Source organism: Callorhinus ursinus, unplaced genomic scaffold (genome assembly GCF_003265705.2).
Source record: "Callorhinus ursinus isolate GAN/ISIS: 27379988/994484 unplaced genomic scaffold, GSC_fseal_2.0 scaffold9, whole genome shotgun sequence".
Taxonomy (NCBI): Eukaryota; Metazoa; Chordata; class Mammalia; order Carnivora; family Otariidae; genus Callorhinus; species Callorhinus ursinus.
The window spans coordinates 28,064,296-28,090,541 of NW_027397071.1; the positions used below are offsets into that span (position 1 = coordinate 28,064,296).

Here is a 26,246-nt window from a genome sequence, read left to right on the forward strand (position 1 = left end):
TTAGTCTATGGGTTTGAGGACAGCCAGGATGTCAGGATTAGACTCAGTTCATAACAGACCGAGATCCAGGCCGGCTACCTGACTGCTCACTGACACTGGAGGGTGGCTGAGTTTGTAAAGGGATGAGTTGTGTTTTGGGCTAAGTTATATTTATTTATTCATTTGTCCACTTTTTTTAGTTGTATATTTGTTTAAGCAATTTTTGTAGTGGGGTCCAATTTGAAGAACAGGAGAAAGAGTTGCTAAACATTTATCAAGTTTCTTGGGACACTTTGAAGCCCCTGGAACATCGGGAACTGGTAGAAACCGAGGCAGAACATTTTGCTTGTGTTTTTATCTTTAAAAATGGACATTTATGGGGTGCCTGGGTGGCTCAGTTGGCTAAGCATCTCTTGATTTCAGCTCAGGTCATGATCTCAGGGTCATGAGAGAGAGGCCCACACTGGGCTCCCTGCTGAGCATGGAGTCTGCTTGAGATTCTTTCTCTTTCCCTCTCCCTGTGCCCCTCCCCTGCTTGCACTCTCTCTAAAACAAAACAAAACAAAATGGAAATTTGCTTAAGGAAGTTTGTGATGCTGGCACAGAAGGCACACCCTGGATTTGTGGCTCAGTCTAAGTGAGGAAATGGTTTAAGGGAGAAATAAGTTAAGTGAGAAAAATGGAGAAGGCTCTGAATAGAAACCAGTTTTTAGTCCTAACCCATTAGAAAAGAAGTTTGAAAACATTTCTTCCAGAACCAGAATACTGGTTTCTCATTTCATAGTGGAATTACACTGAATATAATTTCTTTTTCCAGTAGTTTCATAATTATATTAAGATTCTATTGCTTATTGATTCTTCAAATCTTTACATGAGAAATTTCCTGTAGTCTAATAGTTTGGAACTCCAAAATATTTCCTATCACTTTATTATGAAAAACAACAAATATAAAGTAAGATTGAAAGACTTTTGTAGTAAACAGTAAGCTTTGTTGTGTTTGAAATTAACACTTTACTATTGTTTTATCACATATATAGTCATTTGGCATCCCTTTAACTATTCATCAACTCATCTTACTTTTTAAAAACTACAGATTTCCCTTTCTCCCTAAATGCTTTAGCATTCATAACATTAGGATTTATTTTTGCAGTTTTTAATGTAAAGCTTATATACAACGAAATGCACAAATTTAGGTATACATTTGGTGAGTTTTGACAAATGCTGTATAACTCAAGCTTCTGTCAAGATATGAAGCATTATCAGGACGCCTGGGTGACTCAGTCGGTTAAGCAGCTGCCTTCAGCTCAGGTCATGATCCCAGCGTCCTGGGATCGAGTCCCACGTCCAGCTCCCTATTAAGTGGAGAGCCTGCTTCTCCCTCTCCCTCTGCCTGCCGCTCTGCCTACTTGTGCTCTCTATCTCTCTGTCAAATAAATAAATAAAATCTTTAAAAAAAAAAGATATGAAGCATTATCATCACCAAGTTCTTTCACGGACTTCTCAGTCAGTTTCTCCCCTGGTCCTGGAGTTTTGTTTTATTTTGTGGTTTTTCTGTTTGTTTTGTTTTGTTTTGTTTTGTTTGAAGAGCTTTTGATGGTTGACTTAATTATTAAACATAAGCTATTACATATTTTCAATTTCATTTAATGCCAGTTTTGTTAAACTGTCCCTCTCTACCCATAAGGATTTATCTATTTCATTTATGTTGTCAATAATTTTTTGACATAGAGTCGATCATAATATTGTTTTATAATCCTTTTTAATGTGATTTGTAGTGATAATAATGCTTTCATTCCTCTTATTAGTAATTTGTGTTCTTTATGTTTTTTCTTAATCAGTCTAGCTAGAAGCTTATTATTTTGTTGAGCTTCTCAAAAAACAACTTTTGGCTTTATTAACTCTGTTTGTTTTTTTAAATTTCATTAATGTCTGTTATCTTGATTATTTCCTTCATTTTACTTACTTTGCCTTTATTTTTCCCCTTCTTTTTCTAGCCTCTTAAGCAGAACTTTTATGCCAGACTTTAGACCTCTTTCCTTTACTTTTTCTTTTTTAAGATTTTATTTATTTGACAGAGAGAGAGAGAAAAAACACAAGCAAGGGGAGTGGCAGAGGGAGCGGGAGAAGCAGACTCCCTGCTGAGCAGGGAGCTCTACAGGAGGCTAAATCCAGGACCCTGGAATCATGACCTGAGCGGAAGGTAGATGCTTAAACCCCTGAGCCACTCAGTTCAGGTGCCCCCAGTAGACCTATTTCTTTTCTAATATAAGCATTCATTTAAAGCTATATGTTTTCCCTCAAGTGTTGCTTTAGCTCATGTTGATATGTTGAATTTTCATCATTATTCAGTTTGACATAATTGCCTGATTTCCCCTATTATTTCTTCTTTGATTTATGGATTGTTATAGAAGTTTGTTGTTTAAATTTCATATATTTGTTTTTTTCTTAAATATCTTATTTTTTTGTGTGGCTTTCTAATTGAATTTTATTGTGATCAAAGAACATTCTTTGTACAATTTCAATTCTGTTAAGTATATTTTGTGGCCTGTTTCATGAAGCATTATATGATCTATCATATTGAATGTTTAATTTGTGCTTGAAAAAAAATGTTTATTCTTTTGTTGTTAAATTTGATGTTCTGTGCCTATTCATTAGACCAAGATGTTGAACATATTGTTTAGATCATCTCTATCTTTACTGAATTTTTGTCTGATTATTCTATCAATTACTAAGAGATAATTTTAAAAAAATCTCCCACATTGTTTTTGGAGTTGTTTATTTCTCCCCTTAAATGTGTTTATTTCTGGGTCATGTATTTTAAAGTCCTGTTAGTAGGATTGCAGTATTAATGATTGTTATTTCTTCCAGATAACTCGATCCTTTTATCATTATGAAGTTTCTCTCTTTATTTTTGGTAGTACTTTTTGTCTTCAAATTATTTTATCTAATGTTAGTTTAACTACTCCAATCTTATTATGCTTACAGTTTATATGATGTATCTTCCATTTATTTACTTTCAACCTATCTGTATCTTTATATTTAAAGTGAATTTCTTCAAGATAACAAATAGCTGGGTCTTGATTTTTTTATTCATTTTTATAATCTCTGACTTTTAATAGAGTTTAGTCATTTGTATTTAAAATAATTATTGATAGGGTTGGATTTCGTTTTCCTCTTTTATAATGTATTTTCTATTTATCTCCTCCATGTTTTGTTCTTCTGCTTCTACATTTCTGTCCTCTTTTGGGTTTTTTAATATTTTCCAAATTCTGCTTTATTTTTTTTTTAAATATACCTCTGCATTTTTTTAGTAGTTGCTCTAGGGATTAAAACATATGTCTTTAACTTTTCGTAATGAACTTAGAGTTAATATTGTGCCATTTCACATAAAATGCAGAATATTGCAACTGTGTAAATCCATATAATGTCCCTCACTTTATGATGTCATGGACATGTTTTATTTATATATTCCTTATAAACCCCATGAGATAGTATTATAATTTTTACTTCATTCTTTTTTCAAGATTTATTTATTTATTTTAGAGACAGAGAGAGGGAGTGAGTGCATGCAAGTGGAAGGAGGGTAGAGGGAGAGAATCTTCAAGCCGACTTCCCTCTAAGCACAAAGCCCAACATGGGGCTCGATCTCATGACCCATGAAATCATGACCTGAGCCAAAACCAAGAGTTAGATGTTTAACCAACTGAGCCACCCAGGTGCCTCTATAATTTTTGCTTTCAATAGTCATATGAAATTTAAAGACATTTAAAGGAAAAGAGAATAGTCATTTATCTTTACTTTATATTTCCCATTTCAGTACTCTTCATTCTTCCTGAGGATATGAATTTCCAATTGGAATAATTTTTCTTCAGCCTCAGAACTTCCTTTGGCATTTCTTCTAACTTATGTCTGCTAGCAACAAATTCTCAAATATTCTTTCTGTCTGAAAATGTATGTTCCCCAAATTCTAGAATGATATTATTGCTGGATATAAAATTCTTGCTTGACAGTTTTTATTTGACATTTTGCTTTCCTCACCTTAATATATTTTTCTGCTGTCTTCTGGGCTCCATAGTTTCTGAAAAATAAATGATACAATGATTTTTCTCTCTTTAATGTCTCCTTTTTCTTTGACTTCTTTTGAAATTTTTCTTTTTTCCTTTGGTTTTGTGCAGTTTTATTTTGACCTATCTAGATATGGTTCTCATTTTTTTCCGCCTTGGAGATTGCTAAGGTTCTTAAATCTTTAAATTTATGTCTTTCACCAAATTTTGAAAAAAAAAGCCATTATTTCTTCAAAATATATTTTATTCTCTTCTTCTGAGACTCCCAATTACACAAATAAATAGATCTTTTGATATTATTTCATAAACCAATAAGGCTCTGTTGATTTATTTTTAAATAGTTTTTTCCATACGTTGGATAATTACTCTTAATCTCTCTTCAAGTTTACTGAGTATTTTCTCTGTCTTCTCCATTCTCCTATTAAACTTATACATTTTATATACCAAATATTTATAAATCAGATATTTTCAACTCTAGAATTGCCCTTTTTTTAGTGATCATTTTCCTGGATATAGAATTCTTGCTTTACAGTCTTTTTTTTTTTCAGCACGTTGAGTATATTATCCCACAGCCTTCTGCCCTTCTTGTTTTCTGATAAGCCAGTTGTACTTCTTATTAAAGACTTTTTGTACATGATGGTTCATTTATTTGTTTCTCTTTCTCTTACTGTTTTCAAGAGTCTCTCTTTGTCTTTTGACAGTTTGATTATGATGTGTCTATGTGTGGATCTCTTTTAGTTTATCCTATTAGGAGTGTTTTGAGATTCTTGGATGTATAGATTAATGTTGTTCATCAAATTTGGGAATTTTCAGCCATTCTTCAAATATTCATTCTGCCTTTTTCTCTCTTTCTCCTCTTCTGGGACTCCATTATACATATGTTTGTATACTCGTTGGTATCCCCACTGTCTCTGAATCTCTGGTCATTTTTCTTTATTTTTTTCTCTGTTCCTCAGACTGGATAATTTCAACTGACCTTTCTTCAGGTTGCTTATTTTTCTTCTATCAGCTCTTATGTTATTGCCCTTTAAGGTTTTATTTATTTGAGAGAGAGAGAGCACAAGCCATTGGGGGAGAGGGAGAGGGAGAAGCAGACTACCTGCTGAGCAGGGAACTGAATGCAGGGCTTGATCCCAGGACCCTGAGATCATGCCCTGAGCTGAAGGCAGATGCTTAACCAACTGACCCACTCAGGTGCCCTGTTATTCCCCTTTAATGATTGTTTCATTTTAATTATCATATTTTTATCTGGTTTCATTTTATAAGTTTAATATGAGGGTATTCATATTTTCTATTTGGTATGGTATCATCATACTTCCCTTTAGTTTTTTAAATGTAATTTTATTTCATTATTTGAACATATGTCTGATATCTAATTTAAAATTTGTGACTTAAAAGTACAGTATCTGGGCTCCTCAGGAACAGTTTCTATTGGCTGTTTACTTTCTTATGTATTGAATACTTTACTGTTTCTTCTTGTTTCTTACAATTTTTTTGTTGAAACTTGGACATTTTAAATAATATAGCATGTCAATTCTGGTAATTTATCTCTGCTTCCTTCCCCAGACATTGTTATTGTTGTTGTTGCTGTTTATGTGTTCAGTTATTTTCCTGGAAAAATTCTATATCTGTATTCTACATTTTGTGCTGTGACTAAAGTGTCATCTCTGCTTTATTATCTTAGTGGTCAGATAATGATGGGACAGAGATTTCCTTAAAGACCTTGAACCAGTAAGTGCCTCACTTTTTGCTGAAGGATGTAATATGTGGGTTGGAGTAGGCTTTCAGTGCTTCACTAGTTTACAGTTATGCCTTAGTCTTTACTTTTGCTTGCACAGAGCCTCATGGTCAGCTACGGATAGAGATTAGCACCTTTTCAAGTCTTTTTGTGGTATGTGCACAGTATTGCACATGCAGTTGGCCTTCTAGATTCCCAGAAATATGTTAGATCTTTTCAAAACCCCCTATGGAGATCTCATTCACCTTATTTGCCTTTAATTTTTTTTTGCCACTTAATTACCCCAACTGGCACTGATGCCCTCAATAGCTATGATGTTAAGCCCCTGCCTCTGACTTTTTTTGGCAAATGTCCTGTAGATTCTGCTTTCCTTGTCCAATGAGTTCCGAGTCAGTTGAAACCATGACAGCCATGAGAATGGGATTTTTGCAGGGAGTTCCAAGATGGGTTAGATAATGACAGTTCTCTGGGGATATATTTTTAGGGGCACTACAGACCCATTCTATCCATTCCTATGGCTGCTAGACTTCTGTCTCACAGTTACTGTCATTCCAAAGTGGCTGCTTTTCAAGGCTACTAGGAATGGGATGGGAGAAGGGCAACTTAAAATGCCACAAAGCTTAATATACTCACTCAATTAATTCAACTATTTGAATAAACTCTCTTGAATAACCAATCTTTTTGTTAATATCAGGAGCCCTTAAAATAATGACTTGACAATTATTTACCAGTGTTCTCATTGCTTTTACGGAAAAGTGGATTTTTGGAGGTCTTTACTTTGCCAATGCTGCTTTCTAAAAACTGAATAATTTATTTAAATCATAAGTATTTACATGTACTACAGTACTGATTTTTAAAGTACATCATAAATTACTTGAAAGTAGAAATTTAAAACAAATGTAATGAAAAGTAAATATAAATAAAGATTCTGATATTCCCTATTTTGCCTCAATAATTTATCTTCCTGGGATATGAGCTGTTTTTTGGAGACTTTTGTAAAAATTTTACTTCTGGTGTGATTGAGGGTGCAAAACAATTTATCAAGGCTTATAAGTTCTATTGATCTTGACTACTGATAATAAATATAATTATCAGTATATTTTAAAAGCTTGAATTTAAGTTTTAGAAGAAGTATATGTTTAAGCCTTCAAACATTGGAGGGTATTCAGGAATTCTCTTTTTTAAAGCAAGGGCTTTAAAGAACATAATACCCCATGGGTTATTTGGCTCTCACAGAGTAGATCAGGAATCAGCAAACTACAGTGTGTTGGCCAAATCCAGCCTGATGAGGGCCAAGTCTAGCCAAACCCATTTGCTTAAGCTGCTTTAATAGTACAAAGACAAAGTTGAGTAGTTATACAGATTGTATGTCCCAGAAAGCCTAAAATACTTATTATCCCTTCACATAAAAAATTTTCTGATTTTTGAAGTAGTTTTCACTGGATGTTAGTAGTTCTTGAGATGTATTCAAACCATTAACCATATTTGTGAATAAGTACAAATTTCTGGGTTCTACATTAGGCATCATAACATCACACAGTTACTTGTTCTCTGATTTTCAGTTGAGTTTGGTAGTTGGGGAACACTGCTAGGAGACCATTGGGAGGGAGAAAAGTGGGGTCAAGGTGTTTGTTTCCCTTGCTTCTTCCATCCAAGCTCCTCTCATTTAGATGGCTCTCTTTTATCCATCCTTCTGTGTATCAGTGGTTTCATAATCAGCCCCTTTCTTCACACCTTTAGGTTGTAGAGAGACTATTTGAGCCCTTACTATTTTGGGGGGTATTAAAAATCTTTTATAGTTTCCTTAATCCCTATCCACACATTTGTAAATAATCACCTTCTTTTTACCCCCATAAGTTATATTCATTTTAATTTGCCTTCCCCTTCAAGCTGGAAATCTCATACTGTAAATTTTTCTACTCTTGTTTTTTTAGATCAAAACTTCAGTCCATCATTTCTCCATATTGAACTCCTGTCTTCAAAGATATTGTCTTTCCATGTTGGCTTTGTGCTATTTTAAATTTTAAAAATTATACCTTCTATTTCTTTAATCAAGTTGTTAATAAAATTATAAACCATTTAGGGCTAAGAGGTAGTATCTGTGGACAGTTATTAGAATGCTCCTTCCTGACTGGTTCAATCCATTTATAACATTCTTTGGTGTTATTCAGCCAGTTACTAATCTATTTTAAAAGCCACTGGTCCTCATGCCTTCATTTTGGCCATTCTTTGATGTCCATGCCCTCTGATTCCTCCAAAATCTCATATTCATAGGAAGTGCACAATTTCAGTGATTATACATATCTGTCTCTCTCCAGTCTCTGATCTTCAGTTTCTGACAGGTGGCAGACAGAAATTCAGATACACTTGACAAATGGCAGTCTAATGAAGTATTTCAGTTTTTCTTCAAACTTGGCTTTCCTTTGAGGAATCCTATAGGAAGCTTTTGCTCTATGACACTGTTGATGTTCTTCTGACACTTGCCTCTTTACCCTTGATCACACCTGTTGACATAGACATTCATCAGCGTCAACAGACATTTCTTGAATTTCCCCATTTGGCCAGACTATATCACACTGAGTATCCTAAGCTAGAGAATTAAGATCAATGTGAGGTACCTGATGAAACAGGTCGATTTGACATGACAGCATGCTATATAGTATTTAAATTATATAATACATATGTATCTCCTGTTTGGGAAGTTCTCTAATCTTTATTGGTGATGAGCATAAGCAAAGACAGGTTTTTCAAAATTTCTCCATATATAATTTGCTATAATTTCTCTTATGGAATTGCTCATCAGAAATCTGTCATTAGATCTTCTCCAGAAAGTACAACACGAGTGATCAGAAATAAAGTGCTGTTATTATTGTGTGTGTACAAAGTTATTGTTCTTATTTGTATAATTATTTTTGGTTTCTGAATACAATATTTTCATGAATCAAAATCAGCTTTAAGACTGATATCTCTTTATGAGAAGGACTCTGACAGCAGAAAGTAGAGAAAAAATATGTAGATTCTATGGAAGAAGGACTAGGAAACACATGCAGACTCATTTCACTGCTTATGTTTTCTTAAAGAATTGAGGCATGTTGGTAAGCTAATAACAAAAGAGAGCAATTCATCTTTCATCAACCTGTAAAAAATATGAAATTAAGGTATTTACGTTTCCAGATTTTATGGATACCCTGCATATGTTGAGGAATCTTCTTTTTTTCATGTAATCCTCATAACAAACCTATGAATTGGCTTCTATTATTACTTACATTTTATAGAGGAAGAAGTGGAGGTAGAGGGAGATTAAGTAACTTGTCCAAAATCACAGAACTGGTAAATGGAAAATTATGCGTCTTGGGTTTAGGGAAGGAGGACAAATTAAAGGGAGAAAAATTGATGAACAAATACTATGTTAGCTAGTAAAACACAAATATTTTCCTGTATGTTTATATAATCTGATTAACTGTTAATATGACCTGTTCTCTGGCTTGCATATTAGATATCAAACTTTTAAGGAATACCAAAATGGTTTCCAGAGAGCTTTTTTGATAACCCTACTTCACCATGGAAGTGCTAGATGGCTTCTGATAAAATTTTTAGCATCTCTGTACCTTCAAAAATGGAGACAATTTTAGCTATCTACCTACCAGGTGAGTTGCTATTTGGGAATTCAAATACAAATTGTTTTTTGACTTCCTTGGAAGAAAGTCATTCTATAAGAACAAATTTGGGCTATTATAATGACAAGTGTGTGAGTGTACATTAATTTCCCCCTTATGTTGTTATTGCCAGCAGATGGAGGTCGAAATTGAATTGCTGCTGACTGTTGTCCCTTGTTATGGCCTGTGGAGATATGACAATTGAGGAAGAACTTAGAGGAATGCCAAGTAGCAGAGCATGAAGCAGTGGGTGTGACCCACTGCCTTGGACATTTTATGGCTGATAGCATTTGGCAAGAACAAAACTGCAGCCTCTATAGTAGTCTTGCAAATAGATCTCAGCATTAACCATGCCCTCACCCTCACCCGTATTTGATTTGCCCTGTAATATATGCATTTGCCAAAATCCACTTTTCTAATTGTCAGCTAACTTACTAGTCCCCTCACAAAATACCTAAATAACTAAATAAATCACACTGGAAGACATTTCTCTGTTTCATTGCAAATCTGGGCACAGAAAGTCAAGGCAATGCATATGAAATTTCTTGTCCATTCTACTTTGATTCCTTTTGGGCTTGTCCTGGTTTTTTTGTCTGTTTGTTTGTCCAGAGATTATTACCTAGAGAGTCCTGGGATGATCTGCCAGTGGTGCCTGACCCAGGGGAATTAGAAGTACAATATCTGCATACTATCACATCCATTTTCGTTTTTGTTTTTGTTTTTTTTCCAAAAGAGAGAGTCTGTAGCTTTCACAGGATTCTCAAAGGGGCGTAGGACTTCAAAAGCTTATGAATTCCTGCTTTGGATCTTTGGTTTATGGGGCAGTGAAACTTTGTATGTGTTTGCTTTAACGATTGAGACATAGCATTTTATGTGAATGAGAACGAGGGATTGGTGGAGAAAAACAGCTTGGAGGGCATTATTACCTTTCCCAATCTTCATTTCTTGTCATGAATTATTAATCATGAGGTAACACTTCATCTGATGCTTTGAAAACTCTCCCCCTGGTAAGAACAGCCTAATTGAATCGAAGGAAGTGGAGCAGGAAGAACTAAACGTGGACGTTGATGGTTTCACCAAAAGCAATTATACACCCTACAGCCTTCCCCACCTGTTTGAAAACCCAAGGCCCACTAATTCTCATGCCACAAGGGAACGGATGGGAAAGTAGAGGAAAAATTAAAATTGTGGAGCTTCAAACATATCTTCCTTGAGACTACTTCATTTTGGCTAAGGGGTGGATGGGGGGTTAAGGGAGGATAAGTGGTGTGGGCAGGGGTCTGATATATGGAAGAGGAGAGCAGAAACCAGTTCAGTCTTTCTGGAGGGCATTTTGGCAAGGTAACAAAAACTTTAACGCAGGCATACTTCTATCCAGTAATTCCAATTGCAGCAATGCATATATCTACAACTTCAAAATAATTCATATGCATAATAGAATATGAAGGAGTCATTAGAGATCATGATGAAATACATTTTGATATGAAACTATGGTTTTGATATGTTGTGTAAAAAAGGCAATAAACCAATATGTATGTATACAGAGTATAGTATAATAAACATTGATGAGAAATGTAATACTATGGGAGTGAGGCATATGTGCTTTAAGGCACATTTTTATATAATATAAACATGGAAAAAGTCTGGTAAGATATGCACTAAATGATAAAAATGGTCCCCAGTGGGTGCTGTGATTGCAGTTAATTTATTTTTGCTTATCTTTATTTTCATTTCATTTTCTGCAATAAGCATGTACTTTTTTGTCATTAAATATATGGATACAAATTTAGACAATATCTTCTTTTGAAAATGTAGACGCCAGGTTGAAAATAGATAGTTGTATTAGCAAAGGACCAACTCTCGCCAACTCCCAAAGGTTGGGTCCCCTGCATCAGAAACTAAAACAGACAGAGGTGATGGAGAATGCCCTTCCTCCTTACAAATAACCAGGAGAGACCAGCCTGGGCTTTTGCCATGCATCTGAACCACTCCTTTCTGTCCACAGCCAGGTCATACCAAGGGAGTTTCAGCTATGTTAAATAGCACATAGAAAGGCTTTTAAAGACACTTGAAAATAAAAGGCAAAAAAAAAAAAAAAAATCTCAGACCCTACCAGAATTTCCTACTTCATGCCGCTTACATGCTCACTTCCCTCAGCTGCCTGTGCTTACTCTGATCATAGCATCTTCCAAACTAGGCTGGAATTACCCTGTCTTTCTTACAAAATGCACACTCTGTGTCCTGGTTTCTGCTGTACCCCCAGTGCCTAGCACAACACTCCATCAGTAAGTGCTGAGTGAATACGTGATAAAAGGAATGGATGAATGAAGGGCAGCAAGGAACTACCAACTTTGCTACAATGGATTCCCAAAAAGCAAATGCAATGAAATCCAAGTCTGGGAAACAGATATTTTTCCAAAGAGAACAAGAGTAGAACAGGCGGCGTCTCCAAGGGATTAAGAAAGGAGGACTCAAGAAGGTGCATGTGGGGATTGGGAAGCGCTAACGAGGAGAGAAGGGGCGTCACAGAAACCAAACAGAAATGAAAAGGCAAAGATGGGTTGTTGCAGTTATATTCTATGATTGTAAATGACATTACTTTAGGCATGGGGGAACAAACGTTGTTTAGTTTGCAGAGAAGTGGATTCTTGAATGGGTGAAAATTAAATCTGCGGTATGATTTGACGTGGAGACAGCACACAGGATGATTTTAGCTACATAAACAAGAATGGCCGTGTGCAATGATTTCTATTCAACCCCCTTGGCTTCCTGGCCTAAGCTGATTATTATTAAGCATTTATGTGGCATTTCATATGTACAAGTGCTTTACAATCATTTATTATTTATTCCTCACAACGTGAGAAAGCCACAAATCAAGGGCAGGGATAAAGTTAATACAATTTTATTAAACAAGAGAGGTGTGCCTAGCAGCAGGCTCAGCTACAACCGGGGAGTGTGACCTCACAGGAGAGAAGAAACGTGACAATTACTTTTTCTCTTTTTGTGTTGCAATTTACACTTTTAATCAGTATCAAGTCAGGTGACCCTGCACACCTGGGAGAGCTCCTGGGAGCTGGAAACCTGGTGTGCCAACTCAAGGGAAAGCCTGCCTTGGAATCTGTCATTTCGATCACTGATTTCCTCCCTCCCTGCCCCTCCCTTCTGTCTCCATTTTTATTTCTTCTATTTCATGTTTCCTTTTTCTCTTTTTTCCATCATGCCCCATCTCTCCTTTTGTTTGTTCCTCTTTCTTTCTCTCTCATCCCTGTCTTCTTCCCCTCGCCCTCTCATCTCTCTCTCTGACTCTCCTTTCTCTTCTCTGCTTCTTTCCCTGCTTGCTGTCTCTCCTCTCTCCTCCCACAGACACGTAGAGACACACACGGACACTACACATGAAGAAAGAAGCAGAATCTAATTGTAGGAGGTGCAGGAGGTCATTTCCTAAGACAGCACTCCTTCACTGCCTTCTTCTGAGACCTGACACATGGAAAATTTTAACTCGATTTGTACAGGGAGAATAATGCCAGTGTTAATCCAAGTTGCTTGGAAGGTCATTTAAAAACCATTCCAGGTTGTTTTACTCCCACTGCTAGTGTTCTTCAGGCACTTCTCATAAATGCTAATGAATAATTCACCTTGGTAGTATAGACAAACACAGGCTGGTGGTGTTATTTGGAAATCATTCAAATTGACTAATTAGTCATTTCCTTTAGATTGTATTTAACAAAGGAAAAAGGATTTTGAGATATTTGGTAAATCATACATTACATTATTAAGATCTTAATAACTCATATTAATAACTTAAGAACTTATTAACTCATATTAATTTGGGGAAGGGCTGAACACAGTGAAAAAGCCTGAATAGTTGCAATTTTTAAAAATTATATATAAACTTATTACATTCGAGGCAGAATCTTATTAGACACTGAACAAAAATATCTTAGCTAGAGGTCTCACTGGTCTAATTTTGAGGAATAGATAAGAATCATTTGTTATTAATGCATGTATTGAAAGAAGAATAGATGTTGATGAACACTCTCCGTAAAATCCCTTTAAATACTATTATTCATTCATGACCACCTACTATGTGTAGGATACACTGTTCTACGTGCAAGCAATAGAGCAGGCAACTGACACAAAAAGTCCTTACTTTCATGTGATTTAGATGCTAGTGGGGATATTTTATAAAGATAAAGATAATTGTTAGATGATTAGATCGATGATAGATAAAAATGAATGGATATCAAATAATGACAAGCACTAGGCAGAAAATAGAAAGTGATTGGTATGTTTTGGGGTATGTTGAATACTATTTTTGGAGGGGTGAAGAAAAGCCTTTAGGGAAGGTGACAATAGAGCAGAGACCAAATATTGAGAAGGAATCACTGTGTTAAGATCTGAGCATTTCAAGGAGGTATATAAGCAATGTGTAAGAGCCCTGAGGTGGGAACAAGCTCAGTGTGTTAAAATCTCATGTGTTTGTAACCTAGTGAAAAAGGAAAGAGTGGTAACAAAAGGGCTAACTCTGGCCAGGGACCAAATCGCATTGTTTCTTTCTTTTGCTTATTGAACTTTTCCTAGTTAATAAAAGGAAGTTTCATCCTAGCAACTAAATCATTACAATTTTCCATTACTTGTAGAAGCAGGATGAATTTGTTCAGTTGTGACCAATATATCTCCCCTCTGCACACATTTACTTTTAAACCTATAGCCATTCCCTATTCAGGCCAGTAGATACAAGTCTTCAATGTACCAATAAAGAGAAACCTCAGAGAACAAAGAAGGGACTTTCTTGGTTTTCAATTCAGTGAAAGGCAGAACATAAATAAAATGATATGTAATAAAGCACATTCATGGATTTTATCCTCAGGATTATATTAAGATCCTCTTGGATAGATGAAAGATTTCTGCATTCTACTTGCCCCCTTTCCAACCCAGACCAAATCCAGGAAAGTAGAGGTAGATGCCTGACCTGACCAGCTGCCATCTTTGGAGCTGCAGGCACTCTACCAAAACTCTTCTTCATGCTTTACTCCTTCACCAGGAAGTGAGGGTCTTCCCAGTTCAAATTGGATCCCATCTCTGCTAGTCCAGTGGTCACCAGCCAGTGGCCTGAGTTATAACACATAGACTTAGTGGGAGATGTGACTCAAAAGTCATTTTGGAGTCAGGTAGGGATGGATCTTGAAAATAATGTTAGATGATATTGTCAACCTAAATAAAGAGGTAAACTAAGGCAAGTTCAAAATCGTCAAAAATATGAGTTTATTCAGAAATAGCAGAGAAGTTGCAATTCAGGGCATGCAAACTGGAGCAAGCTACAGACAAGTCTGTTAAGGTTTGGGGCAGGCTATATTTATGGGCAGGGGATGTAAAGAGGGGAGAGTTTAGTTAGAGTCTGTTAAAAAAAAAAATTGTGACCAGTCTTGAAAATTCCCCAAGCAGACAAGACCAGTCCAGTCATACAAAGCTCAATTCAGCTTATTTTGTGAGACCAGCCCAATCTGGGTTATTTCTTATTCATGTCTGTAACAACCATAAGCAAACATTTCCCAGAGTTGATATGAGGCAACCCCTTGACCATCTTCCTGTTATTTAAGAAAATTCCGATACTATCAGTTTTCCATAAATCAGGCACTTATGGGAAGTCATTCCCTCAGTCCTTAAGTTTTGTTCTCCTGAGAGCACGTATGTGAGAGTTTACATTTTATATCCTCTGTTTCCATTTTAGATTGAAATTCTTTCACATTTCCTCCTTTTGATCAAGATCCTTCACAGAAAGCATTGCTGATCAACTATGGTATTTGGTTGTTGTTCATTAATTTTTGTCAAAGGTATAGTTCTTTATAGGTGGATTGTGTTGTATGTTCTATGAAGCTGAGGATGACAGTGTTTTTCCATGAAGCCGAGGAAGGCCATCCTCAGGAGTCTTGTCCCTGGCAGGGGGGCGGGGGAGGGAAATGTATGGAATTTCATTGACCTCATTTGAGCCACAAGAGGATTGAAAATGAAAAATTTGTCCTTATAGGGCGGACCATTTATTTTCCATGGTCAGTTGAGTTTCAGGAAAAGACTTTGAAAGGAAAATAATTTCATTTGTACGTACATTTGGGAAGAAGACATTTGTTTACTAATACAAAACAGTAGAAATTTAATTAAAATGATTAAAATAAAGACCGAAAGCCCAATGATAGCTATTGATTGAAATACACCTCTCAACCAGTTTCCCCAATTGCCTATGTTAAATAGATAGAAAATGTCCCAAGTTCTGGGAGCTTGGCCAATTTCTGCTAGCAGCTTGATATTGTCCTTCATTATTTTTAGTTCTTATGTTATTTTCCCTGACTTATTGACATAAAGACAACATTCTTCTCCAAGTAAGGTGCAGGCTTCCCCCTGCAGAGCAGTGAGGAGGTTTAGGGCTCTGTGGTTTTCTAGGATTACTTCTGCAAGGCTATCTATTTGGGTTTGTTGATATCCAAAAGCTCTGACAGAAGTATTGAAAGTGGTAGACATGACTATAGAAAGATTGTGAATTGCTTTTTCAAGGTCTGCTACTCCAAGGGGTAAAAGCTCTTGACAAAAGCATGCCCCAAACCCTTTCTATCTACTATAGGGTTATATGCAGGCAGCCACCCCAAATTATAACATTCCCAGTTCCAACACATCCTTTTAAGTTGATAGGAGAAAGACCCCAGATTAGGTATATAAGCAGTTGAAGGAAGAGTTTTTCTAATTTTGGTGTCAGGGGTAAGGACAATGATCTCAACATTCCTTCCGATTAAGGGGAAGTATAGAATATATATTTTTTTCTACTTAAAAAGAAATACTCATGTCTTCTAAGGGTAAACACAATTTGCTCAGGTTCTTTTCCCTGGAATTAAAGAGGGGATCTCATAATCGGAAATATAATCTTTTATAAAGAGCACATGATAATCTGGTTCACTAGCATTGTGGAGATGGTTATGTGACACCTTAAATATCTGAGTAGAAATACTAATAGATCTCACTTATACAAGTGAGCTGATCTCTAGTATAAGGAAGATTTTGGTGGAGGTTTGGAAAATCTCTGGAGAAAAAGCAAGTTAAGTTTTTCTATCATTCACCACATTTTTGGTCAATTCCTAAGGAAGTACCATGGAGTAGGAGCACATAAGCTTTCCATTTCCTGGTATTATGGTTTTCATTGCTCCACTGTAGAGATACATGAATGGATGCGATGATATAGTCTTCTGGATTTCAGTGGGAAGTGAATTCATTTTCATCTGGGTCATATAAAATAGTATAGTTACAAATATTGAGTGGGAGATAGCCTCGAGTTTTGACATTCCCATCATTGATTTTGAAACATTAAGAAAAATTTGGGGTAAGATTCCAGATCTGAGTGAGGGATATCCATTTATGAGTGGGGGGCATCAAATGGAAAGCCATAATATTTGGTACCAGTTTTCCAGAAGGAAGGACATGTTCAGTTACCAGAGGAAAATCCTACATCTTCACCAGATTGGTTTTGTCATCCTTCTAAGGATGGTGACTAGGCCATGGATTAAGGTTTATTGTGAGTAATATTTGCTCTGGCACAAATCTGGCAATCAGTATGTTTAGCAGAATCAGAGGTTTTGGAAGGTGGGAATAAAAGGATGTATTAAAACTAAAATAAAGAACAGTATGAAAACTAGAAAAAGAAAAATGGAAGGCCTAAATGACCTAATTTAACTAAACATAGAATAATTTAAAAAAAACCCAGCAAAATTATATAGGCCTGGTCCAGATGTCTTGGGGAAGCTGTCTACTTCAGCTGCCATCTGCTTCAGTTCCTAGAAATTTTCAATTTCAGGTCACCAGTTGGTGTATAGGTTCATTCAGGTTTGGGGGCCTTCTTTAGATGTGACACATGAATCCAGGAGTTTATTCCTTGAAGTTTGGCTGCACAGGGGTTAGTTAACAATACCTAGTAAAGCCCCTTCCAGCTATCTTGAAAAGAGTCATTTTGGAGATTTCTTCCAATAGAAGAACTCTCTGGGCTATAAGGTATGATGCTTGATGCCACAGTCTCCAGGGAATTCTCTGTATAAAGATTGTTCTACCAGATGGTAATTATTTTCCGTGGACTTGAATAGGCCTTTGCAAAAGAAGCATATCCCTCTTTAAATTAGTTGTGGGTCAAAAGAAGTGGGGGCTAAGTGTTATCAGCCATTGTATAATTATTTCCAAAGGTGAAAGTTTATAGATTCCAAAGGTAGTAGATCTAAGATTTAGAAGAACCAATGGTAATTCTTTTGGCCAGGGTATTTGAAGGATTTTTACTAATTTAGCTAACTGAGTCTTAATAATTCCATTTGTATGTTAGGCCAGTCTTTAGGATAATAAGCACAAGGTAGGTGCTGCAAAACTGGTCAGACAGCACAGACTTATCTAAGTATTTGGCTAGTAAAGTGAGTTTAAGGCGGAATAATCTTTCCTAATAGGATTTTGGCTACAGAAGAGGCAGTTCCCTGTTTACACAGGAAAGCTTCAGTCCAATGTGAAAACATGCAGACCATTACTTAGAACATATTTATATCCATGGGATGTAGATAATTGTCTGAAATCCATTTGCCAAACCTCAAACGGTCCCCTGGGTAAACTAAAATGCCCAGGGGCAGTATGGATAATCTTCCTTGTGTTAAATTTAGGATGGTGAAACTAGTAAGATAAGTTCCTTTCATGGCCTTGCAGATGTTTCCCACCAATGTTGATTCATGAACATTATCATTTTATCAGTTGACCAATGATTTAATTTATGAATTTAGTTAATAGTGGAAATTTTAGATTTTCTGGCAGTACCAGTTTGTTATTGGGCCAGAACCAAAGTTTCATTTCTTCATGATACCAACAGTGTTTAGACCTCCAGTTTTCTTTTTCTTTTACAGGGACCAATTGTTCTATTTGACTGGATAATTCTCTTAGATCATCACCAGGGAAGCAGTTTTCTGGACCATGACAGAGATTTCCCTATGGATCCCATAGGAGCAGCACTTTTTGTGTAGACATCCGTGAGTGGTTTCCTTTGGCTTCCAGAGAGTCAGACTTAGAATGTCCAGGGACTTTAATAAGCTTGTTGCTTTTTCCAACAAGTAATAAGCTTGTTCCATCTGTTGATGGGAGTATAGCATCTAATAAACTTTGGACATAAGAACAATTTTAAGTTTTGTTTCCACTGCAAGTAGGGAAACCTTGTTGCTTCCATAACATCCCCAAATCATGAGTTATTTCAAAGGCCTGTTAACTATTAGTATATATGTTTGTGGCTTTACCTTTAGCAAGAATACGTGCTTGAGTAAGAGCATATAATTTGGCTTGTTGGGCTGAAATGAACAAAAGTCATCATGAGGGGTTAATAGGTGATTCATCAAAGTCAAAAAATTATGGGGATTTCATCCATGAAAGAAGAGGAGAAGTTTTGAGATTGTTACAATAAACAAGAGTGATCTGAGGGCAGTACACAACAGAATTTCCTAAGTAAGATGGCTTCCTGAAAGGTATTGGGTGGTGTGAGTTCAAGAGAGCTGTGATAGCATGAGGTACAAAGATGGTCAAGGATGATCTCACAACTATTTCTTCAGTGGCCTTTACCAGAAGGGCAGTAGCAGGCATAACCTTAAAGCATGGAGGATATTCTCAGTCCATGGGATCTAATTGTTGGCTGTCATAACCTACAGGTTGGTGGTAACTCCCATGTTTTTGGATAAGTCCTTTGAGGGAATTTCCCTTTTTCATATACAAAAAGGAAACGAGGTAGCTGATAGGTTGGGTGTCCAAGGGTATGTGAATTTATTAAGCTTCCCTTCAAGGTTTTAAATGTCAAGTTACCTTGGTTTTCCCAGATCATAGGATTAGGTTTAGTGATTTTTATAAGGCACATAAGGGGTTGTGCCAGTAAGGAGAAGTCTGGAATCCAATTGTGACAATAACTCAGCGAGCCCAAGAAAAACCTGTAATTAACGTTTGGTTTTAGATTTAGGGGAGCTCAAGATGCCTTGAAGCTGGTAGGGATCTAGGTATAACTCTTGTTCTGAGATTAAATGTACTAAATATCCAGCTTCAGTTTGAACAAACTACAACTTTTCTTTTGAGCTCTTCTATCCCTTAGGGGCTAAGAGTTTTAACAGGTACATACTGTCTTCTTGTGAGGCGGCTTGACATGGTGAGCAGAAAAGAAAATCATCTACATATCGTAGTAAGACAGAGTCTCCAACATCATCTAGGTCAGGTTTTGAAACTTGTGAGAACTTTTAGTAAAACCCTGAGACATTACTGGCCATGTGTATTGTTGCCCTTCCCAGGTAAAAGCAAAAAGATTTACCAACATTAATAAGTTCAGTCTTATCAACTGAGGGCACTGCATAAATTGATCATGGTGAAAAATTTGCATTTGGTAGGGATAGATGCTCATATTGTATGTGGATTAGAAACAGGAGAGTGAGGAATAACAATGTTTTTCATTGCTTGAAGATCTTGGACAATCTCCATCTGCAACCATTACGTTTTTCTTACAGGTTAAATAGGGGTATTACAAGGATTGGTGCAAGGGATAATAACTCCATACTGTATAGTCTTCTATGATAGGTTGTATGCCCTGTAAAGCTTCTTTGTTTATAGGGTATTTAATTCTGGGGAGACATTTTGAAGGCTCTATTTGGATCTTAATGGGGGCATGGGGTGCATAATGAATTTGCCTGTTAGTGGAGGATTTTGCCCATAGAGTAGGGAACATTATATCTAATAATGAGAAAGAATCTGAAGTTTGATCTTCCCTGGTTTGTAAAGTACATGTGAAGGAAAAAGAGTTTGGATTTTCCTGGTGATTAGATTCAAGGGATTTAAGTTCAGGGAATTCAAATTCAGAAGTTATTCTCTTTTGAGAAAAAAAAAATGGCAGTTTACTTTTTAGGAAATCTCATCCTAGTAAGTGAATAGGAGCTGAATCACAGAGGATAAATGGATGTTTATTTTGCAAAGGTGCCAAGCAAAAGTGTAGGTTTAGAAATAGGACCACACTGTGGTTTGTTTGAGACCCCTAATAGTTGAATAAATGCATTAGTTTGAGGAAGGGACTGTTTAATTGTAGTGGGGTTGACCAGTGATAGAGTAGTTCCTGTGTCAATATTTTAAGGGATTGATCCCCAATCTGGAGAGTAGTTTCCCTCAGCCTATTTAATGGTAGAATGGGAAACAGACCTTGTGTTTCCTCAGAGCCCTGTCATTGGGATGAATCTGATCCTTGGCTCTTGGAAAGCTGTAATTGTCTAGACCTTTTTATTTGTAGCAGTTCTTTCTCCAAAGGGTAGGTTTTTTACCACTATGACAGAGTCCAGTGGGGAGAGTTTGCTTAAGAGATTCCATCTGTTGAAATTAAGATTTAAAATTTTAGTTGACTTTCTTTTGGATTCATCTTCTAGGGTGCAGACTAACTGATTACATGGACAAGATCAGGAGTGGACACTGTTCTCCATTCTATGCAATTCTTTTGACTAACAGAGATAAATCTCTGTTTAAACCATTAATAAACATTGAATTGAATTGAATCCACCCTGGTGGATTCAACATTTATAGGGAGCCCAGAATTTTCTCTAAAAACAGCACGGAGTCTGCTTAGTAATCATGAACAGATTTGGCAAACTTTTGGGTGCATGCCTGAATTTTGTTCCAGTCTACTGATTTAGGGAAAGCCCTTGGGATGGCAAGATGCAGCCTTTTGGCTATGGCACAAGCTTGGTCATAAAAAAGAGCTGGTGGTTGAGTTACTTGGAATTCCGAAGATTTTTTTCAAGGCTTTCCCAATTAGAAGTTTTCATCCAATGCTGGGCTTGACCTTCTCTAGTAAGCATGTAAACTATTGATAAAGATCAGAGAAGCCAGGTTGATAAGTTTGAATTAAAATATTGAATTCTTTAGCAAATCTATGAGGATCCTCATATTTACTTTGGGAAAATCTTTTACTATAGCACTAAGTTCAGCTTTGGCCCATGGGATATAGGAAATTAATGATTTATCAGGATCTTCAGAAGGTCTAATTTTATTTTACTTTTCATTTTTAAATTTTTTTAAAAAAGATTTATTTATTAGAGAGCGTGCATGTGCAGGGAGGGGGCAGAGGGAGAGGGAGAGAGAGTCTCAAGCAGACCCTGAGCTGAGCGTGGAGCCCAACTTGGGGCTTAATCTCATGACCCTGATATGATATTAGGACCCTGAGCTGAGGACCTGAGCTGAAATCAAGAGTCAGATGGTCAATCAGCTGTGCTACCCAGGTGCCCCCAGATGGCCTAATTTTAAAAGGGAGAGTTTTAACAGGCTCAGTTGGTAAGGTTTCAGCATTAGAAAAGAAGGGGAGTTCAGATAAATGAAAGGGTTAGAAGAGGACAGAGTTGGATCTAGAGGAAGTGAAGCAGTGGGGTTAGGGGAGACCTTGGCTAGTGCTAAGTTTTGTATAAATCATGCGTTTATGGGAAATCAGTCTCAATCCTTAAGTTCCGTTTTCCTGAGCACACATGTGTGAAATTTGCCATTTTATATCCTCCAGTTCCATTTTAAATTGAAATTCTTTCACAATATATTGAGCCTTTAATTTTAGAGAAGTTACCAAAATATCAGAGACTAAGTCAACATACCTCTTCTACATTATTTTCCTTTTTCATTTCTTTAAACTCCACCTCCTCCTCTTTCTCTTTCTTCTTTTCTGTTACATTCTAAGTGTAGGCTTTATGAACCCTGTGGTATAATGAGAAATAAAATGCATGAGTGAAACTTTTAAATGTCTGCAAGTCCCCAATTTGCAAGGATCACCTTATCCTTGTCCCACTGGTAATGGGGCACTTAGTTTCTCCCTCTTCCAACACCCCTGAAGAATCTTGGACTTATCTTTTCCCTAGACATTACTGCTGCTTCTGAATTCTCAACATAATCACCTAGAAACACTGTTTAGTTTTCATGTCATATCACACTGCTGGACACTGATGTAATCTCTTTACTTTCCAAAATATTACTTACTGAAGGCTCAGTATTTAGTAGATTTTATAGAGGATTTGGAATTAATGGATGAGAGATGGGATAATGGAGTGATTGAAAGGTGGATAAACCACTATGTCATGCAGCTAAGCTATGAAAGAAAATTAGATGACTTTCTTTTTTTTTTTCAGAATAACTAATATTTTAATACAAATATTTGTTTGTATTTTTTAAAATTTTTTTATATTGTTATGTTAATCACCATACATTACATCATTAGTTTTTGATGTAGTGTTCCATGATTCATCGTTTGTGCATAACACCCAGTGCTCCACGCAGAATGTGCCCTCTTTAATACCTATCACCAGGCTAACCCATCCCACCACCCCCTTCCCCTCTAGAACCCTCAGTTTGTTTTTCAGAGTCCATCATCTCTCATGGTTCATCTCCCCCTCCAACTTACTCCCCTTCATCCTTCCACTCCTGCTATCTTCTTCTTTTATCTTTTTTTTTTTAACATATGTTGCATTATTTGTTTCAGAGGTACAGATCTGTGATTCAACAGTCTTGCACAATTCACAGCGCTCACCATAGCACATACCCTCCCCAATGTCTATCACCCAGCCACCCCATCCCTCCCACCCTCAACCACTCCAGCAACATTCAGTTTGTTTCCTGAGATTAAGAATTCTTCATATCAGTGAGGTCATATGATACATGTCTTTCTCTGATTGACTTATTTCACTCAGCATAACACCCTCCAGTTCCATCCACATCATTGCAAATGGCAAGATCTCATTCCTTTTGATGGCTGCATAATATTCCACTGTTTATATATACCACATCTTCTTTATCCATTCATCTGTCGATGGACGTCTTGGCTCTTTCCACAGTTTGGCTATTGTGGACATTGCTGCTATAAACATTGGGGTGCACGTAACCCTTCGGATCCCTACATTTGCATCTTTGTGGTAAATTCGCAGTATTGCAATTGCTGGATCATATGGTAGCTCTATTTTCAACGGTTTGAGGAACCTCCATACTGTTTTCCAGAGTGGTTGCACTAGCTTGCGTTCCCACCAACAGTGTAGGAGGGTTCCCCTTTCTCCGCATCCCCACCAACATCTGTCATTTCCTGACTTGTTAATTTAAGCCATTCTGACTGGTGTGAGGTGGTATCTCATTGAGGTTTTGATTTGGATTTCCCTGATGCTGAGCGATGTTGAGCACTTTTTCATGTGTCTGTTGGCCATTTGGATGTCTTCTTTGGAAAAAAATGTCTGTTCTTGTCTTCTGCCCATTTCTTGATTGGATTATCTGTTCTTTTGGTGTTGAGTTTGATAAGTTCTTTATAGATTGTGGATACTAGCCCTTTATCTGATATGTCATTTGCAAATATTTTCTCCCATTCTGTCGGTTGTCTTTTGGTTTTGTGGACTGTTTCTTTTGCTGTGCAAAAGCTTTTTATCTTGATGAAATCCCAATAGTTCACTTTTGCCCTTGCTTCCCTTGCCTTTGGCGATGTTTCTAGGAAGAAGCTGCTGCGGCTGAGGTCGAAGAGGTTGCTGCCTGTGTTCTCCTTTAGGATTTTGATGGACTCCTGTCTCACGTTTAGGTCTTTCAACCATTTGGAGTCTATTTTTGTGTGTGGTGTAAGGAAATGGTCCAGTTTCATTCTTCTGCATGTGGCTGTCCAATTTTCCCAACACCATTTGTTGAAGAGACTGTCTTTTTTCCATTGGACATTCTTTCCTGCTTTGTCGAAGATGAGTTGACAGAGGTCCATTTCTTAGAGTTGAGGGTCCATTTCTGGGCTCTCGATTCTGTTCCATTGATCGATGTGTCTGTTTTTGTGCCAGTACCATACAGTCTTGATGATGACAGCTTTGTAATAGAGCTGGAAGTCCGGAATTGTGATGCCACCAGGTTTGCTTTTCTTTTTCAATATTCCTCTGGCTATTCGGGGTCTCTTCTGGTTCCATACAAATTCTAGGATTATTTGTTCCATTTCCTTGAAAAAAGTGGATGGTATTTTGATGGGGATTGCATTGAATGTGTAGATTGCTCTAGGTAGCATTGACATCTTCACAATGTTTGTTCTTCCAATCCATGAGCATGGAACGTTTTTCCATTTCTTTGTGTCTTCCTCAATTTCTTTCATGAGTATTTTATAGTTTTCTGCGTACAGATCCTTTGCCTCTTTGGTTAAATTTATTCTTAGGTATCTTATGGTTTGGGGGGCAATTGTAAATGGGATCGACTCCTTGATTTGTCTGTCTTCTGTCTTGTTGTTGGTGTAGAGGAATGCCACTGATTTCTGTGCATTGATTTTATATCCTGCTACTTTACTGAATTCCTGTATGAGTTCTAGCAGTTTTGGGGTGGAGTCTTTTGGGTTTTCCACATACAGTATCATATCATCTGCAAAGAGTGAGAGTTTGACTTCCTCTTTGCCGATTTGGATGCCTTTGATTTCTTTTTGTTGTCTGATTGCTGTGGCTAGGACTTCTAATACTATGTTGAATAGCAGTGGTGAGAGTGGACATCCCTGCCGCGTTCCTGACCTTAGGGGAAAAGCTCTCAGCTTTTCCCCATTGAGAATGATATTCGCTGTAGGTTTTTCATAGATGGCTTTTATGATATTGAGATATGTACCCTCTCTCCCTATACTCTGAAGAGTTTTGATCAAGAAAGGATGCTGTACTTTGTCAAATGCTTTTTCTGCATCTATTGAGAGGATCATAGGATTCTTGTTCTCTCTTTTGTTAATGTATTGTATCACGTTGATTGATTTGAGGATGTTGAACCAACCTTGAAGCCCAGGGATAAATCCCACTTTCATGGTGAATAACCCTTTTAATGTACTGTTGGATCCTATTGGCTAGTATTTTGGTGAGAATTTTTGCATCCATGTTCATCAAGGATATTGGTCTGTAATTCTCCTTTTTGATGGGGTCTTTGTCTGGTTTTGGGATCAAGATAATGCTGGCCTCATAAAATGAGTTTGGAAGTTTTCCTTCCATTTCTATTTTTTTGGAACAGTTTCAGGAGAATAGGTATTAATTCTTCTTGAAATGTCTGATAGAATTCCCCTGGGAAGCCATCTGGCCCTGGGCTTTTGTTTGTTGGGAGATTTTTGAAGACTGCTTCAATTTCCTTAGTGGTTATGGTCTGTTCAGGTTTTGTATTTCTTCCTGGTTCAATTTTGGTAGTTGATACATCTCTAGGAATGCACCCATTTCTTCCAGGTTATCTAATTTGCTGGCATAGAGTTGCTCATAATATGTTCTCATAATTGTTTGTATTTCTTTGGTGTTGGTTGTGATCTCTCCTCTTTCATTCATGATTTTGTTGATTTGGGTCATTTCTCTTTTCTTTTTGATAAGTCTGGCCAGGGGTTTATCAATCTTGTTAATTCTTTCAAAGAACCAGCTCCTAGTTTCGTTGATCTGTTCTACTGTTCTTTTGGTTTCTATTTCATTGATTTCTGCTCTGATCTTTATTATTTCTCTTCTCCTGCTGGGTTTAGGCTTTATTTGCTGTTCTTTCTCCAGCTCCTTTAGGTGTAGGGCTAGGTTGTGTATTTGAGACCTTTCTTGTTTCTTGAGAAAGGCTTGTATTGCTATGTACTTTCCTCTCAGGACTGCCTTTGCTGTATCCCAAAGATTTTGAACAGTTGTGTTTTCATTTTCATTGGTTTCCATGAATTTTTTTTAATTCTTCTTTAATTTCCTGTTTGACCGATTCATTCTTTAGTAGGATGCTCTTTAGGCTCCATGTATTTGAGTTCTTTCCGACTTTCCTCTTGTGATTGAGTTCTAG

The 26,246-nt window shown here is 36.9% G+C and overlaps 1 long non-coding RNA gene across 6 annotated transcripts in view; it reads left to right on the forward strand.

Annotated features, from left to right (window-relative positions):
• Positions 1-26,246, forward strand: part of LOC141373358 (uncharacterized) — a 205,126-nt gene that overhangs the window by 131,642 nt on the left and 47,238 nt on the right. For all 6 annotated transcript variants that reach the window (XR_012379260.1, XR_012379258.1, XR_012379257.1 and 3 more), the window contains one exon: positions 18,350-18,472. This is a non-coding gene — a long non-coding RNA (uncharacterized lncRNA). The remainder of the gene's footprint in view (positions 1-18,349; positions 18,473-26,246) is intronic.